Here is a 20707-nt window from a genome sequence, read left to right as displayed (position 1 = left end):
GATTCTGCTGCTGACTCTGTTGATGATGTGGTAATATTGTGTGTAGGGTATAGAATTGTTTTCTGTTCTCTTTGGATCCCATCAGATGTTTTGATCGCCTTCATGATGGCATCTAGTTCTCCTTTAAATGTTGTTATTAGGTATAAGTCAAAGCAACAAAACGCAAACACCGATAAACCTTAACTTCAGTATACTTATGCCTTCAGGTAACATAAAAGAGTTATTACGCGCCTTTCATAAGGAAACTGTGCATTCTGATCTCTATGAAATCGCGTACCAAAAAGGAATTATTCTAATCCAAAATAGCCGGTGTAACGAATTAGTTAATTTACTTAAATCCCTATTATGATTAAATGTACATAGTATCAGATAAGCTGTAGGTGGAGGCGTAAATAGATTTTCGATTTACTTCACTATACATCGTTCGACCTTTATAATGTTTGAAGCCGAAATGCGAGAAGCCTATTCAGAGCACTCACTCACATAGAAAATGAAAAAGATAAAACAATATACGTCTATGTTAGGGCCACATAACTAGCGATTTTATAATAAAATTATATTAGGCTTTCTTTTGTGATTACAGTGTACTCGTGCACATTATTTATTTTCGTGTTTGGTGTTCATTCTAAGAGACTTCTTGAATATATAATCCTACAAGATGTATGTGAAGGATAACATTGTAAACGTAATTGCAAAAGCAAAGTTTACTCCTTTTAAATTAGAAAAGACATCACTCCACTCGAAAAACCAGGAGTGCATCTTAGTATGACTGTAATTGTGCAAGTTCCTATATAGGTAAAACGTAAACTACTAAGTTAATCCACTGAGCGACAATATACATTAAACGATTTGTTATGTTTTAAAGTGACAACCCTCACTTCTGGGATTAATTACACAAATAAAACTAAAAACAAAATTTTATGAACGATGCGGGACGGATAACTGATCTAACCGTTCGACTGACGTATTGTTAATAAAATCTTGTATGTTTTGTTCAACTCTCAGGTCGGAAAGCAAGAGGTTGCGGGTTCGAGTCCCGCATCGTTCATAAAATTTTGTTTTAAGTTTTGTGTAATTAGACGTCATTAAGATTGGTACAGAATGCCAATCAGGTTTTAATATTTAGATCGAGAATTCGGTTCTCCACTATACAGAACTTGGGCTACTATTATAAGAATGTGCAGAAAACAATGAGTTATAGTAACAGATACTCGTTCCGCTACTGAGTTGAAAATGAAATGGGAACATTGCAAATCAAGTTTCACGCCAGACGCAAAATTCTAAGAAAGAGATATCGAAATATACACCAATGAACTTAGTAGTTGTTCACTAAGTACTTCAATCCTTTCCTGAGTATCATGCTTAAAATTATGTTAGTAAATTGAGAATAATCATTGAGAATGTGGATCACATTACCACGCATTCCGCAGTCGGTGAAGTGGAATCCCGTAAGAGTCGTGATCGTCTTTTTTTATGAAAAAGGAGAACAAACGTGCGAACAGGTCACTTGGTTTTAAGTTATCACCGCCACCCACATTCTCTTGCAACACCGGAGGAATCACAGGAGCGTTGCCGGCGTTTTAGGAAGGTGTACGCACTTTTTTTGAAGGTACCAAATATATGTCTAGCCAATTACCAAATCGTTTCAAATGGCTTCCATAATGCTACACTTATGGATATTTTGATAGAGAAATGGATGCTAGAGATCACTTAATAGAAAGCGATCACTCACACACATTGCTTAATTAACTGAGAACACAACCATCCAATCCGTAATCCGTACCCATAAGCCATTTGAAATAAATCGCCAATTTAATAGCCGCAATATTTAAGACCAGGAGGCGTAGCCGACTTATCATTTAACTTTTGTTCGCCATAAACTGCTCCGTTCGCATCAAACCTTTGGCCTCAGACCAAGTTACGCACAGTCCTTCACTTTGAACAAGCTGCCATGAAGTTTGATTACACCACTAGAGTTTTCGTAACAAACTCATTTAACGGACTTCACAAAAATTACGAGGTTTTGAATAATTGTGTGTGTTATTTTTATATTTGTTACCGTAATAATGCAGTCGTTAATGGCCGATTTGGATTTTTGTAGCGAAAACTTCTTTAGCAGCGTTGAGCGGTTATTGATAGTAGAAAAACTTATGAGATCGCGTCACGGTTGATCACGACATGCTGGTGGTATTTGTATAAAAAATTTAGCAATAACCAATTTATGTACTTAATTCTCTTTGCCGTCTCGCCTTTCATGTTTGACAGGAAAATTTAGCAATCATGATTGTTTTATCATGCTATCAGTTTTTAAACTTGATACTTATAATGCGAGAATAGTTTATAATATTACAGATGAAATATTCTGAAAATAAAACTTATTAAATTTGTTTATTCGCATATAGATAATATTTATTTATTATATTATCTAAACTAAGATGATTTCACTTCTGCCGTGCATTCCTATAACTGACAGATGTTTTTTTTTTTCATTTGAACGGGTATACTTGCAGATTGGTGCTATAAAGTTAGTGAAGTGGAAATTATGATGTACATCACTAAGGGTGGCACCTATAGAGAGTACTTAGACTTTACTCACGTAAAACATAGCTAAGGGTAAGCTTAGTACAATAATTTATTTCGTTTATAAACTCATTTGACAGCGTAAATTATCATGAGATTAAGCTAAGACAGCCGAAAACAATTTACCAGTGGGAGGCTCCTTTGCACTTCTATTATATAGCCTAGATTATGGGTACCACACCGAAGTTTTTTTCTGCCTTGAAGCAGAAATGTGTAAACATTACTGTATTTTGGTAGCTAGTGAAATTACTGGGCAAATGAGATTTAACGTCTTATATCTCAAGGTGACGGGCACAATTGTAGAGCCGCTCAGAATTTTCGGGTTTTTCAAGAATCCTGAGCGCAACTACTAATAAGAAAAATAATTTTTTCGAGAGTATTTTAATTCTTTTAAAATTCTACAGTAAGCTCCATGACGGCATATCCTTTTTTATCACTAGACAGAAAGTAACCTTTTGTGTTATCTTATATCTATAAATGAGCAATTCTTGTATATATATATATAATTGGAATCTCGGAATCGGCTCCAACGATTTTCATAAAATTTAGTATATAGGGGGTTTCGGGGGCGATAAATCGATCTAGCTAGGTTTCAATTAAAAAAAATGTAGTTTTATCCGTTTTAATGAGAAACAGCTACAATAACTTTAGAATACAAAGGTAAATTTCGACACTATATACAAGACTATAGTAGCTCAGATGGGACATTGGGTGATCCGGAAAGCAGAAGACCCGGTTCGAATCCAGATGTCCTATTAGTTTTTTTTTTAAATTCAAGTTTGTACATTCTTAAAAATCCGAGCAAGGCTCGGTTGTCCGGATATTTATTATTTAAGTTTCATCTAAAATATACGTTAATTCCCACGTTCTTCAACTTTATTATGACGTATAAGACCATATCCAAATTATTAATATTAGATTATCTTAGATTAAGGATTACAATCACACTATATTTGTGTATTGATAATTATGGATGTTCCAGTGTACTAAATTGAAAATTACCTACACCGTTATAAAGCTAGATTATATATACTTATATTATAATTATAATGTAAATATTATAAAATAATATATTTGCTAAAATTGGTTATGATTCAAATAAGTAAAGTTTTTTTATTACGAAAATGAATTGTTAAGAAACGTATGTGTGGTAAAGGTTATAATTACTTAGATGAGTTTCTAAATGATACAAAAGATTGGGAATGGAACGACCACGCTCAACCCTCATTGTAACGAAATTTTATTAAAAAAAACCCGCTGAAATTGCATTGCATTGTAAAAGGCCAGGCGTATCATTTACCATCAGCTGAACTTCTTGATCGTCTCTTCCAGTCCCAGTCTTCATTCCAGTGCACTTGGAACAGTTTTCTCGATAGCTACACTGTGAAGGAACGTCCCTTTGAGAACTATATTTGAAATTGAGGCGATTGTTAGTTTTGTTAGGGCTTCCCGAGCTCTAACTGCAACTTTGCTGCATAAGCTGGTAAGCTCTTTCATCTTGCCCCTTCTAGAATTGATGCTGGTCTTCACTCTCCATTACAGTGCACGATATTATTTAATTACTTTGTATAATTTTACTAAATAATAAAAATATTGACAAAATTTTTCAATAATTATCTTAGGTACAGTCTGCAATAAATTAAAGTCTACATTCGATTAAATACGATATACATTTAAATAAAGCTCTTCGGGATAAAAGCGCATGTAATTTTTACTGTGTTTTTTCGTTTTCGTAAAATTTCTTTTTGTGTAAAAGTTACATTTTATTGTTATACTAGCTGACCCGGCAAACGTCGTTTTGCCATATAAATTATTTTGTTGCAAGAGAATGTGAGCGGCGGTGATCACTTAACACCAGGTGACTCTTTCGCTCGTTTGTTTCCTATTCCATAAAAAAAGTCGGGATTTATATGATACATTGTGCTTGTGTGCGCGAATTGCTCAAAATAGGGGCTAGTTCTAAACACAACTTTTTTCGACGTTTTCACAGCCTACCTATAAAGTCTATCTAGACGTAATGATTATAACGATGAAGTACTTAAATTATGTTTCAAATATAATGCATCGTTAATCAATAAATAAATAAATGAAAGGTAAATTTTTGCCAACTGAGTTAAATAATAATTGAGGGTACTCAACAATAAATTATTAACTAATAATATTAACTCAGATTTGATTTATGTACCAAATTTGCCAATTATTGTACTTCATGAAGAGATAAAGACTACATGGTGTCATTTAAGGGTAAATGGATACATTTTTATAATAAAGTCCCAGCCACTGTTCAGGCATTATCTATAAATAAATTTAAATGTTTTATTAGAAAATGTCTGTGTCGTAAATCCTACTACTCCACAGCTGAATATCTAAATGATCCGACAGCCTGAGACAAGATAATGATTATTTTATAGCAATAGTAATGACAGTACAATATTATATATTTGATTAAAAAGAGCGCCAAAAAGATGCTGGGAGAGTTTCTTGCGCCGCTTCTTCTCTCTCAGAGCGTTGTTTCCGAAGCGGTAGTAGTGTCTAGTATACGAGAAATTACATCAAAAAGAATTCTAAAAGAATCAATTTTGAGAAAATAAATGCGTTTTATGCCTTTAGGCCTTTTAATAGGACGTTATATAGGTATCAACTACTGGAAATAACCCGTAGCTTCGAGAACAATGGGATAATTTAATAGCATTAAGAGCCCAGAGAGCCTTTGTAACTAAACAATGCGAAGACACATCTGGAAAATCAGATTAACCGTTAAGGTTAACTGGTGTGTTACTGTTAAGTCCAATTTAATGTTAAATATACTTAATTAATATTTAATTTCCTACTCCAAGACACATTGGTTTTATCAGTGAACTGGAATGAACAGATTGTATAATATTAAAAAAATCTGACTTTTTAAACTAACTTAGGCAAATATTTGACGGAAGATTTGATGATTGTAGTCATAATAACTATCCAAATTATGATATTATAGATTTTGCTTTTATTGAGAATATAATTTATAAGTGAAAAAAAAAACATATATTTTGAATAGCCCTAATTTTCTATTTTATCCAATGACCTTCTACGTCGACGTCCAAGGACATACCATTCGTAGTCTCATAACGGAACGGCAAATGTGTGCTTCACGTCAATGTAAGTACAATTTTCTCCTTTATCGTGTGTCAATTGTCACTATCCGAATGAAATTTGAACTGATTGAATGTTTTACATTGCTGCTTATGAACTAATAATATTTTAAACAACTCGAGTAAATGCGGTAATGTATGGATATGGCAGTCAAAGTTTGTTACAGTGTAATTTGTCGCATGTTCCATATTTCGGCTTTGTATTAAGTGATGTGATTTTGTCTATATCTATAGAACGCACTGACCTCTACGTGCCTCTACTATTTACCACTGGACTGGCGGCTTTCAAAGTGATTTTGTGCCTGTTTGATATTCGCCATTTTGGCACTGTTGGCCATGTAGCGAGAGTCTGCGGTACTAAGACTAGTGATTACAACCTTAGCTAAACAAACATCGATTGGAAAACTATTCACAAAAAAATGTGTACTTTATTACGTTGATTCCTGAAGTATAAATAACATGGTAAACAACCGAAAAAATATAATAATACTTCAGTCAAAATTAGTTCTGTGGACGCTCGCGAGTGGCGCTTCAAATAGGCACAAAAAGTTTGCTGTCAAACATATTGAACAGCCTGTCCAGTGATATTTATACAGGTCAGTGATAGAACGTCATTGAATTTCTCAATAAATATAATTTTGTACACTGGCATCACAAGTTTTTTAATATTAGAGTCTTGCTTTTATATTATATTTTGGATGTGAAGTAATATTTAATTTTCTCTGAGGTTTCTTGGCTCTGGCTGTATTGTGATCGGCAAAATGACAATAACATGGACTTATTAACTTGTCAGTAAAATAACAGTTACCACAGTGGTGTGGGTAAAATTAATTAGTTCGTACTTAATTACTTTCAACGATTAATAGATAAATTTCATATTATTTATAATTTTAAGAAATTTACCAGTGGGAGGCACCTTTGTACAGGATGTCGATTAGATTAGGGGTACCACAATGGCGCCTTTTTCTGCTGTGAAGCAGTAATGTGTAAGCATTATTGTGTTTAGGTCTGAAGGGCGCCGTAGCTAGTGAAATTACTGCGCATATTAGACTTAACATCTTATGTCTCAAGGTGACAAGCGCAATTGTAGTACCACTAAGAATATTTGGGTTTTCCAAGAATCCTGACCGGCACTGCATTGCAGTAATGTGTAAGCATTATTGTGTTTTAATCTGAAGGCTCGTAGCTAGTGAAATTACTGCGAAAATGAGACTTAACATCTCATGAATTTTTCAATAATCCTCAGCGGCACTGCATTTTTATTAGCAGGGCATACTTACCATCAGCTGAAAGTCCTGCTCGTCTCTTCCCTTATTGTCATAAAAAAATGTGGTGAATTAAGATAATATCGTATCCGCAAACTTGTGGTGCAATAAATCTATAATTTATTTGGTGGTAAATTAGTAAGTTAAGGTTGAGATTTTAGACTTCTAATAATTTAACCTCGCATGTGCTCCAGTGCACAAATACAGACGATACTAATGCCTCGAGTGTTATATATAAACACAAGTGGGTATCACGTTTCAAGTGGCCGCGCCACATTTGGCGCCAAAACAGCTTAGCAGGTGGCATCTGCGGGCGCGGACTTGTTGGCATAACGGAGATTAAATGTTTTTTTTTCTCCTTTGATTCCTGGTGTTGCAAGAGAATGCGGCTTGTGCTTTTCTTCCATAGAAAAATGTACATATAATATTTTTTCAGAAAATTTATTCAGTCTATCTAAACAAAATGAGTTTGGTGAAATCATGAAATGTTAACACGATGCCGAGGCACATTTCTGAGTGAACATGTCGACATATATAAAAAGGCTCATAATCTTGTTAAGGCTAATGTAGACGACGTACGGCTACTTCTTTATCAGAATGTTCAGCAGGTAAGGGAAAGGGTCGCTATTATTGTACTTATAAATCCGACAGAGCTTTACGGATTCAAATAGTACATGCTGTGGGCGAAGTGACTGGTTTGTTAAGTGTGGCGACACTCGTAACTGTTCGATGTGCTTTGAAATACAGATAGTACAATGTTACGAAAATAAAATCATATTTAGTAGATAACTTTTGTAGTAGATTTCATTCCTTCCATATTGTATTGTAAGTTTTGTAAATGTGTATATTTAGGACGTTCAGCTGATACTCGTAGACACACCCTGTCCATTACACTGCAGTGCCGGTCAGGATTTTTGGAAAACCCAAATATTCTTAGTGTCACTACAATTGCGCTTGTCACCATGAGACATGAGATGTTATGTCTAACATGCAAAGGAATTTCACTATCTATGGCGCCCTTCAGGCCGGCACTATTTCTCCTTCAGGGCAGAAATAGGCACCATTGTGGTACCCCAAATCTAGCCGGTATCCTGTGAAAAAGAAGCTTCCCACTGGTAAAACTTAAGATGCAGATTAAACACACAATAAATGGTAACAATTAATACCAGATATTGCTGAAAACAGACAATATTTCAATATAACACATTAACCAACTAAGAACGAATTATGAATGTTAGAAACAGAAATATTATCTACATTAGTATTTATCTAGTTATAAAAGCAACCCGATTAATAAAATTGTGTGTGTTCTTATGTACACGCAATAGAAGTTATACTTCTTTGGCGTAAGAAAAAAAAATTGCAGAAATTATGAAATCATCGAATAAAAAAAATTTACTTTTATATAGTAAAAATAAATAAAAAATATAACTCAGTTATTCAATTTGAACATTAACTTTAACTAAAAAGTTATTAATAAAAGTGTATAATTTAAACAAAAAAAGAAGGTACTTACCGACAATTAAACTCAAACATTAATACACTTTATGATGAAAAAAAAAAAAAAAAAAGTTTATAAAAGATAAGCCACTTTTTAAAATTTTTTTGACAGCGCAAGTAGGTTGTGGGTACCATCAATCTTAATTCCACACATTTTGTATAACAAAAAGGGACGAGACGAGCAGGGCGTTCAGCTGATGGAAATTGAAACGCCCTAGTAATAACAATGTATTGCTGCTCAGGCTTCTTGAAAAATTCATAATTGACTTGCTTAGGGCCTTGAGACCGAAATAAAATATAATATTGCTAGCTGACCAGACAGACGTTGTTCTGTAGATAATAAAAAAAATACTGTTTTATAGGAATTTGCGACAAAATTTCAAAACATCGAAAATAATATCGTAATGTATGCTCCTTGTTGTTATAATGAAATTGTTTCACAGCAGAACTGTCAAACCGTGCGTCAATAAATTCTCCCACACAAAATATGTCCATACAAAACAAATAATGGAAATAAAAATAATTATGGGTCCCAAATCGAAATAAAAACTATTCTATGTCTCAATTCGGACTAAGCTGCACTCCATTAAGTAATCCTCATTTAAATCCGTTCACTAGTTAAGGAGTCCATCGCGGACAAACAAAGTGTCACGTAATTTATATGTTATACTAGCTGACCCGACAGACGTTGATCTGTATATAATAAATAAAATAAAGTTTTTATTTGAATTTGTCATTATTGACAAATTCAAATATAATTATATCATATCATCTTATTATTATATCATAACATCAAAAATTACTTCGTAGAATATGCACCCTGCTGTCGTAATGAAATTGTTTCACAGCAGAACTGTCAAACCGTGCGTCAATAAATTCTCTCATAGAAATAATGTATGGACAAATCAAAGAAAAAACAAATTTGTTGTTTTTATTTAATTTAGCAGCATTTTCCTATTTCTTCACCTTTTAAACCTTCTCTGGTATTCCACGAATAATTCAAGACCAAAATTAGCCAAATCGGTCCAGCCGTTCTCTAGTTTTAGCGAGACTAACGAACAGCAATTCATTTTTATATATTAGTAGCTGACCCAGCAAACGTTGTATTGCCATATAAAGAAATAAGAAAAAAATTAATAAATAATTAAATTTTTTAGGGTGTAAAAAATTGATGACGGCCGATTCTCAGACCTACCAAATGTTAAATCGAACATAAAATATATCGTACTACAATAATTTTTATATTCGATTGCTATCGGTTGCAACATTGCACCTTAAACTATTCTTTCAATTTGATTTCTAAACGTCGCGACGGGCGACACATCAAAGGAAAAACAAAATTGTTGTTTTTATTTAATTCCGAGCATTTTTATATTTATTCAATTCGTTTTATTCAAGCCAATTCAAGACCAAAATTAGCCAAATCGGTTCAGCGGCTCTCGAGTTTTAGCGAGACTAACGAACAGCAATTCATTTTTATGTATATAGATTATATTATATTAGATGTATGGACGTGCATGTTTATTTTTATGAATGCCACAATTGCCACGTTTTCCGTGAGAAATAAAGGCACTGCTTTCTTTAGAGATAATATTAAAAGGGTCCTAAGGGTTTTAGACTACTTAAGGGGCCAACTTTCAGCTCTTTAAAAGCCCGAAAGGTTGGCATCGAGCCATGCTTAAGTAGTTCGTGCTTTGTGACCCAGATGCAGCACTGCTAGAACTGCTTGTGAACCATTTTAAGCAATACAATTGCGAAGAATTTTCAGGACAAAGTTTTACATGGTCTCTTGATACCCTTTATATTTATCCTACTCTATTTTCTCACAAAAATAGGTGGGTGAAAAGACATTTATTAAAAAAAAAATATTCCCTTAGAATTCATTTGGAAGTCACTTAGAACTCTACCACAGCTTCAAACATTAATAGCGCTCAGAGACAGAAGACGACTCAAGAAACTTTACTACTTTTCGATGAAAGATATCATATTTTACCATTGTTTAAATATATGTAAACTATATATTATTATATTATCGTAGGAATCTATGAAACCTAAATGATAATTTTGATGCCATGTCATGCCATGCGCTATATCTTTTGCTCCATTTGATACTGAACTGAATCTAGTTAATACTTGTTTGAAGTCTTCGAGAAAGAAAAAATATCCGTCATCTGTGTTCCCTTCAATACATTTTAGGAAATTTGTTATTTTTTTAAGCGATAACCCTCACTTTTGGGATTAATTATACAAATTAAATTTGTAGCCAAAATTTATGAATGATGCGGAACTCGAACCTGCAACCGCTCGAGTTCCATCCGAGCGCTCTTTTCAACGGAGATCAACTGTAAAATAGATCCTGTATGGAGCCACAACCTGAACAAGATATACAAAATTTATGACCCATGCGTACTCGAACGGTTGGCTCAGTTGGAAAGAGCGCTTGGACGGAACCCTAGAGGTCGTGGGTTCGAGTCCAGCATCGTTCATAAATTTTGGTTACAAATTTAATTTATTCAATCCCAGTAGTGAGGGCTTTTACTTAGTATTATTAAGTAAATTGTTTATAATAATTGTAATGTAATAAATGTAATTAGTGTTACAATAATTGGTTTGATTTGAAGAATCAACTGATTTTCCCAAGACCTAGTTTTATTATAGAAAGTAACACAATTGTTGTTTACTAACTAAGATACTGGGTCTACTACGGAATACTGGTTCTCGAAATCTCGAGCGATTGCCAATTCCGTGGCCATCTGGAGGGCAAAGCCAAATGGCTTTGAAGAAGCAGGGCGTCATCAATAGAGCACGGCAATACTTCAAGCCGGCCCATATTCTAGCGCTCTACAAAGCACAGGTCCGGCCACACATGGAGTATTGCTGTCATCTCTGGTCTGGCGCACCCCAGTATCAGCTTGATCCATTTGACCGCGTGCAACGCAGAGCATCTCGAATTATCGGGGACCCAGTGCTCTGTGAACGGCTGGATCACTTGGCGTTGCGTAGAGACGTTGCTTCATTGTGTGTCTTCTATCGCATTTATCACGGGGAGTGTCCCGAAGAGCAGTTTAACCTGATTCCTGCCGCTGAATTCCACCTTCGCACGACACGCCACAAGTTAGGATATCATCCCCACCATCTGGCAGTTTTCAAGGAGCTTTCTTCCACGTGCTACAAAGCTGTGGAATGAGCTCCCTTGTGCGGTGTTTCCGGGACGATACGACATGGGTACCTTCAAAAAAAGCGCGTACACCTTCTTTAAAGGCCGGCAACGCTCTTGTGATTCCTCTGGTGTTGCAAGAGAATGTGGGCGGCGGTGATCACTTAACACCAGGTGACCCGTACGCTCGTTTGCCTCCTATTCCTTAAAAAAAACAATATAAATTGTGACTAATTTTGCACCAATAGTTTTTAAATCCCAATCCAAACGAAGAACCGGAATTACTATTCATCAGAAAGATTATTTTTGGGTGGTTATTGCTTTTTTTAGATTATCATTATTTTCTGTAACAGTTAATAAATAATTTATTTATTTATTAATAATTCCTTACAGCTAATAAAATATAAGAATATATTTAAACGAATACAGAATAGATACGCCAATTAAAAGGAATACTAATAACAATTCAATATTATATGGTGACAATTTTTTGTAGTTTAACACGAAAACCGAAAATGCTACAATAAAAATTAAGAAAATTAAATACAAAGAAAAGTAGAAATCATATCCATATGGAGTAACTGAAATGTTGAGTAGGTTGTGTTTATTGTCGATGACCTTTATTGTTATATAGTCACCTAAAATAAATAAATTAAAACAATGTTTTGATTCCAATAAAAGGCATTAAAGGCAGTTATGTTCTCAAAATTGATTGCTTTAGAATTCTTTTTGATGTCATTTCTAATATACTAGATGCGACTAACGCTTCGGAAACAAATGGAAATAGTATGAGAATCGTGGCAAACACTGCCACGAAATACTATTCCCAAAATACAAAACGATTTAGATATCTTACTAAAGTTAAGACTAAGAATTAGTATCGACGCCCCAATTACGAGTCTATCTTATCTTAATCCTTATGAATACGGAACTCCCTCCATTCACTGTCATCTGGTCAGAGAAAGATTGGAGCGTAAGCCGGATAAAGGTTGAATAATTGATTGGAAGAGAATATTATTAAATTATTACCTACTACATTATTTCCAGTAACATGGAATTTTAAGAGTTGACTAATAATTATTCATCTAATTGTATTAAATTGTTGTTTGAAAAAAAAATGATAATATTTGTTCGTCTTCTTCGGGGAGGCGTTTGTCCAGCAGTGGACGTCTTCCGGCTGATGATGAATATTTCATCGTAGTCGTTCACTGCGTGACTCATATTCGTTTGGTCTACAAACTTTCTCTCACTGGTGGAGTGCGGCGTTTATATATATATTCAGATATTCGACGATTTGATCCTCCCACTGTTTAGATTTACTGCCTCTAGGTGTTCTACCCTCTATTTTCCCCATCACCATTAAACGCTCTAGGTTGTCGGCTTCTCTCCGTGCAACTTGGCTGAAGTATCGCACTATGCGCTGTTAGCAGAACGTGTACAGACGCTGAGCATTCTCTATCTTGAGGTGCTTGAAGATGCAAATGTTTGTGCGACAGACCGCCCATGATATTTAATGTACTCGAGTTATAGTATGCTTAAAGTTTACATTACTTTATTTCGATTGTGTTCATATATGTTCTTATACAAGCCTTGTCTATAATGTTGAAATTTATATGCAAAACGAGACAAGAGCTCAAACAAGGTAGAAATCGTCCTATGAATCTCCTGCCCCTCTCCCCTCACTCTCAAGTAATTATTTAATTGCATTTTTTTATCGTTTTATATATTGTTTAAATAAAATACCTTTAAAGGATTAAAACGCGTGTAATTGAAATTACTTTTCATTCGATTTTTGCGTAAAAGGTACATTCTCATTTTATTCAACGCAACGTTTCAGGGGGACTGCAAACGAGATCTGGAAAGGTCTTGAAACCTCGGGTTAACTAAAATGAAAATGTAACTATTACGCAAAAATGTAATGTAAAAACTGTTACAATCACAAGAGTTTTAATCCTTTAAAAGTGTAACACTCGCGTTAATCAAAGAAAATACTTTATAAATAATCTGTTTGTGTGTACGTCTGATCTGAGTCTGATTTGTATGAATGCTTCCCTAGAGCGTCATCCTAACAGTTTCAATATTTTAACAATTTGGTCTCAAGAAGCTCTTATGTGTGTGAGATTTGATAGTGTAAATAATAAATTTAGTGTTTGTGTGTAGGAGTAAAGATGATAATATTATATATCGGGTCGTAGCTACTGCCGTATTTGCCCTATCAATTAAACGGAGCCACCAACGTGAGTAAGCAAAAAATAATAATGAAAAATTAAAAAAAAATATGGAAATTAATTTTGGAAAAAGTGACAGATAGATAAGTATGATGGATACATATTTCTTTTAATTTTATTTGGTTATGATTCAGCATTGATTTAAGCATATAACTTCAAATTTTCACCCTTCTACGATTACGATATTATTCTGTTTCATCCACAGATCCGCAATAGGGTTGCAAGATGGCAATCGAATATAATAATAATTGTAGTAATAAATTTTATGTACGATATATTTGGTAGGTCTGAGAATCGGTTGACATCTATTTTTTATACCCCAAAAATTTTTGTATTTTTTTTTTAATAATTTTATAATATGGAAATAAGTTTGCTGGGTCTAAATGACTCCAAATTTCAACCTAATTAAGCTAGATGTCTTCATGTTCCAATGTAATTAGTACTAAATTAATACCGGGATTACTAGGGTTACATGAGACCATCGGTCGGCAGAAACTAAATGACGTAAAAACACTAAGGTCACATTTCAGTCTCCTCGCATAATATCAATCAACCTAATTTTCCCAGATGTGAGATAGGGACACTTACAAATGGGCGTAATTTGTCAAGGAACAGTACGGGAAAACTAGTCCTTTCTACAGTCCCATTATAAATGTTCAGTGCTCACTAACTGATGAAACACTTAACTAGATTAACTGTTATTCAGGATGTGATAGTAATTATTATATGTTTTGGATTTAACAGGAATTTATTGATTCTTATGAAGACTAGCGAAATAATTCATAAGCGTTGCATAAATTAAATTTGACTTCTCGCGTTCCGTGCGAGCGCTCTTCGCCATTCGAGTGTCGTATCGTTGTTAAATCTTGTATGTCTTGTTCAACTCTCAGGTTGTCGCTTCATCTACAGGATCTACTTTACAGTTGATAACCTGCTCAACCCCAATTATTACATATTTGGAAATTGACTCGAGATGTTGCTCTTTCAATTCTAAGCAATTTATTGTTTTTTGAAAGTGATAACCCTCACTTCTGGAATTAATTACATAAAAACGGTTGGCTCAGTGGAAAGAGCGCTCGCACGGATCGCGAGAGATCGCGGGTCCGAGTCGGTTCGAGAGAGAGTAAATAAATTTTGTTTTCAAATTTAATTTATGTAATTAATCCCAGAACTGAGGTATATCACTTAAAAAAATAGCAAATTAGTCATAACAGTTGGTGTGGAGTGAACTTACGGAATAAAAAACTCATAACCCTTTTTTTTTTTCAGCCAGTGGGCACTTTTTTTTTTATTTATTTATTTATTACAGCTTTGATGTTACAATGACTAAATAAAATAATGGTCCCACAAAACCATCTTGATGGTTTGTCTGTGGAATCTGAGCTCTCTTAATTATAACATTTAGTATCTTAAATAGATGGAGATTTATTTATAAACGTGGAGGAGAAAATTTTTATACAATATTATTTAACATTGCTAAGGACTCTTATTATACTTAGCACAGGATGCCTAGCTAGGCTAGGAATGTAGAATGGGGTGTTACTTAATTGCGGGGTAACTTAGTATGTATTTACGGTATTGAATTCAAGCACAATTCTTATTTTAATAATTTTGGTAATATTTTGTTCTATGCAGTAGCAACACTAAGTATACACGCCAAGAAAAAATGAAAAAAATCTCTAGCAAAGTTGCGTATCAAAATTTTTAACTGTTTTAACTTTGATTTTATAGCAAAAGTACTTGTTTTTGGCTAATTCCAGTCGATTTCTACAATATGTGTAGGTCTTCAAGTTTATTTTTGTTGTTTTAATATCATAATATGAAAACCGATTAATTCACTTTGATAACAGCAACAAAAGACGTTAGTTTAATTAATGTAACAGGTGTATAATAAAAAGATTAAATTGTTCAATTTGGGTAATGTGCTTTTCTGGTTTTACTAAGTACGGCGCTGCAGAGATTAACCGGTGAGATTGTAGAAGAGAATGCACGTGTAATGTAGACAGTTTAACAGATCGTAGTTTGTACTTGTTACAAAAGAACTTAGGTTAATATCGGTAATTAAGTAACATAAAATCACTTACACGAGAATTTTACATAAATATAAAATATAATATTACTTAAAGTTACTATGACTAAGCATGAACAACAAACAAAGTTAAGCATGAAAAAAACCAGTGGGAGGCTCCTTTGCACAGGATGCCGGCTAGATTATGGGTACCACAACGGCGCCTATTTCTGCCATGAAGCAGTAATGTGTAAGCATTACTGTGTTTCGGTCTGAAGGGCGCCGTAGCTAGGCATTGAAATTACTGGGCAAATGAGACTTAATATCTTGTCTCAAGGTGACAGGCGCAGTTGTAGTGCCGCTCAGAATTTTTGGGGGTTTCAAGAATCCTAAGCGGCACTGTATTGTAATGGGCAGGGCGTATCAATTACCATCAGCTGAACGTCCTGCTCGTCTTGTCCCTTATTTTCATAAAAAAAAAAACAAAGTGAACAATTACAAAAAATGAAGGTACATAAAAATTTCTCAACAAAGAAACATCAATATACTTTTATACGGAATAAGAAGGACTGGATGTGGCTAACGACTTATATAGATAACAGTTGAAGTAAACTAAAATAATACCTACGGTTTGAATAGTACAAATAAGAAAACTTTAAGAAAATAAATATATTGTGCTAAGTGTGTGATTGTGCAATTGAGCATTTTTTTTTAATACCATATTAATTATTTTATTCGTAACAAATTCAACAATAAAAAACCTAATAACTATATAAAATTAATATTATTTATTAGATTTACTTAAAATTAACTTTAAATATATAATTCTTTAATGTTTCTAAGTCAGTATTGAGTTATTAATTTTTTAAGAGATCGATAAAACACTTTTATCTACACCCCTGCTTTAAATCCTCTATTAAAGATTCTAAAACAGTTAGCTTATTGCCAACATTAAAACACCCAATGTCCTAGTAACCATTACATCATCCAAACGAGTGTTGTAATGTTGTACTGAATTTTATAACAATACTCCTTTGTTTCTTTTTTCGATCCCTTCATGTGCAAAGAGTTTCAACAGACAGCCCGATTCTTACTGCTGGATGCGTGGTATCCGTATGAATTTCAAAAAAAGAATATATTCGTTTACGCGCGTTCCACACTACCAGAACGTCGCGCGTACCGCGACCGTACCGTAAAATAAAGTAGGTTATTCGAATCCCCGCCATTTTCTTCGATATTTTTATTGTTTTGTTTACAAAAAATGAGCGATTCAACTTTTGACAGCACACCACCAGATATTTTAAACGCTGCAAAAGGGCATAATATTCAAGTGAATTTTAATAATTGCACTATACAAAATGTAAATTAGCACTAATATAAATAATTCTTTCATTTATACTTAGTTTATTTGTATATAATCAGTAATGGATGATATTAGGTTACTACTAGAACTGGCTGTTTTAATGTTGGCAATAAGCTAACTGTTTCAGAATCTTTTAGAGGATTTAAATTCTGGGTGTATATAAAGCCTTGTATGCAACTGTTGATAATTAGGTATAAAAACACTCATGTGATACTATTATCACACTCGGCTTCGCCTCGTATGATAATCCCACGTTCATGTTTTAATACCCCTTATTACACAACAGTTGCATAAATAACTATTAAAACTTCAGTGGTGCTATTGGGAAATGTCGAAATGTTTTAATTTCGCTGCGACAGGTTATGAAAATTATTATCAGATTATAGAAAATATATTAAAATTAATAAGATTAAGTTGTTAATATCACTAAGTACTTAGATTAAATAATCTTAGTACTTATAATTGTGTATGTCCTTTATAGTCTTAACAGCATTTATATTTGTTTCAGGTATAAGAAAACAAAACTTGTTTCAATCTTTAGCACCGATCACTACATAAGTAAACAAATACTCTAAGCCTTGACCTTGGTGGTCTACCTGAACGTGACATTGGCAAACTTATACCTTCCACAGGAGCCATAGTAGGAAGAATAGAATCGAATAGAGTAGTAGCTCTGCCCTTTTAAATTTCCCTTTCACAGATAGTTCAATTATTTTAGTAACTTTATAAAATCTAATGTAATTATTCTCATCTAATTGACTGAGATTAGAATTGAGATTACAATCATATTGAAGTATTTAGAATGCTAATAAACAAGTCTTATATTTGTGACAGACATCGTCTTGAGTTCGGTTTAATGAATGGCAAAATAATTACCTTATATTTATTTAATTCAAAAAAGGATATAATATCTCTTATTGAATGTCAAAAACTACCACCCATTCGAATAAGTATGCCTCAGACCTGAGAAGAAGTTTCAAATCTTAACAATATGTTATTTTTTAAAGTGATAACCCTCACTCATTAATTACACAGGAGGGTTATCACCTTAAAAATAACAAATTATAAAGAATTTACAATTATATCTCAATCAGGTTTCATTTAAATACCAAATCACATTTAACTATATAACTACATAGTTAAGCACCGCGCGCCGACAGTATAACAGTGTTTTGATTTGCTCCGCAACAAAAATTAGTTTAATTTACAGATATACAACTCTTATTTATTTTATCTTGTAAAATATAATTAAAACAATAGTGAAGTTATAATTTGACATTAAAAGTGTAGTGAAAACGTGCGTGATATATTATTTATTAAGAAGATAAGTTAAAACTATTGCTACATTTTAAACTATAACGTTCGCTTTGGTTAGCGAGGGCATTACCCCAGCGCGTGTAACGCGAGTGTGTGAATCATCGAAGCGGCTATACCTATTGCCGTTGGTAGTTGCTCGCAAAATACGCGCCTAAAGTAATTTTTATAAGATCGTATTTCATTTCAAATAAATATATTAAAAATGACAAAAGGTTGTGCAGGCTGTTCTGCAAATCTTCGTAAGGAATATTTGGTTTGTCATAAGTGTAATGATTTTTATAATCTTATGTGTGCAAACTTAACTCTTAATAAATTTAATTCGATGAATAAAGATAGCAAAAACGCCTGGATATGTCACGCCTGTCGTTGCAAAATACCAAAGGGAGACAATACAAAAACTCCGATCCGCAACGTAGTCTCGCAGCCATCAAATATCTCACCGTCATCTTCTGGGTCACACACACTAGCATAAAGGTGCTTCACTTACTAATTTCACGACGCGGAGTCCTTCTTTTTTTACTAGTCCGTGGAAGAAGGCATAGTTTTTATCATCATAAAGTTATGAAAATAACTCGTCGTATTATTTCTACCCTTCTACCTGGTACTTTTCATTCACTGCATAAAACCTTTAAGTTAAGTCGTTCATTCGTTCGATGATCCACATCTCTATAAATTATCTCTTGGTTCGAGCTGGTTCTCTGTATGCCATATTTGCTTACTATATAAGAGACAAGACCTAAGGAAAAATAGTCTTACAGACTATGCATCGGCGGTTGCATGGAGCAAAATGTTCGATAGCTTTTGATTATGACACGACGGTGATTTACAGGACCATTACGATAAAAAGGTTTTCCACAACAAATATTGTTGTTTTAATTTTTTCTTACACAAAGACCACTCATATTCGTAATCTTTTTTCGATAATGAAATAGGAGATGTTAGAAGGAAAAACAAAATGTTAACATCAACTCGTTTATTTTTGAGATTATTGTATATTGCATTAGGGTTATTACCTACTTATGTACTAAGATATTACATACTTACATAAATCTATATATACCAATTATAATATGTACCAATAGACAATTTACCAATCATATCTGATTTTGATTCCATTTTAATATCCGTTGCTATATGTATAAGTATTATACAAGTATTTACCTACCTAAATACTTCATTAATTTATTACTTACGACATTCGTATCGAATAGGGGGCTAGCAAAAGGCAGGAGGGAAAGTTTAGGTTACAAAAGTTACGTTATTGTATTACTTATAATTTATCAGTTGAACAATCTTAGGGATATCATTGACTAATAATTATTTATACATTAATGACATAAGATATATTTATTCAAACAAAACAATTCTTATAAATAAATTTACAATAGTACCTATGATTACATTTAATTAAAACTATCATTACGGGTAAGTGCACCAAGAATACTGGCAGTATTGCAGCGTTGGATAGCTAGGCTGATCCATTGACCGAAATAGCTGCCAGCGGTTGGTTTACCAGTAGCCCTATTAAGGCGCGTAGAAAGTAATTTGTACATTCTCCGCGCCTCTGGGCCCAACGGGCCAATTGTCACGACACTAAGCGGCACAAAGATGTAAGACTCACTGAGACCGACATATTTGCGACGTTTGCTGTCTTCGGCAGTCGAAACAGCAGTCCCAGCACCAACTGACATAACTTGGACATCAGAAGGGGCCAGAGTGTCGACGCAAATCGCGTCCCAAAGCAGCGCCCTTCCCCGTGCTCAAGCCACCAGGGTAATTCCATCACAACGCTTGCTATTGCGGCAGGTAATAAATATACAATTTGGCTCTAAAACAGCTGGTATATTAAGAGCGGCAAATGCCCTGCGGATGACTTCAATGCCGGCGTGACGACTAATAAAGACATATTTTATTCTTTATAAGTATCAACTATACAGCGTAATTAAGTATGTCAATCTAATATCTAATCAAATATAAAATGTTACCATCGTAATAATTATATTAAGAGTAAAAAAAAAAATTATAATGTTAATCCTTTTAAAAAGTATTTTAATTATATACCTTTTCCTTGAATATGTATTTTTGTAAAAGATAATATTATTAAGATTCATAAAAAGTCTTAATTGAATTGAAAAGTATTCATGAATGCATTTAT

The sequence above is a fragment of the Leptidea sinapis genome, chromosome 27 (assembly GCF_905404315.1).
Source record: "Leptidea sinapis chromosome 27, ilLepSina1.1, whole genome shotgun sequence".
NCBI classification, from domain to species: Eukaryota; Metazoa; Arthropoda; class Insecta; order Lepidoptera; family Pieridae; genus Leptidea; species Leptidea sinapis.
Note: the sequence above shows the minus strand (reverse complement) of the source record.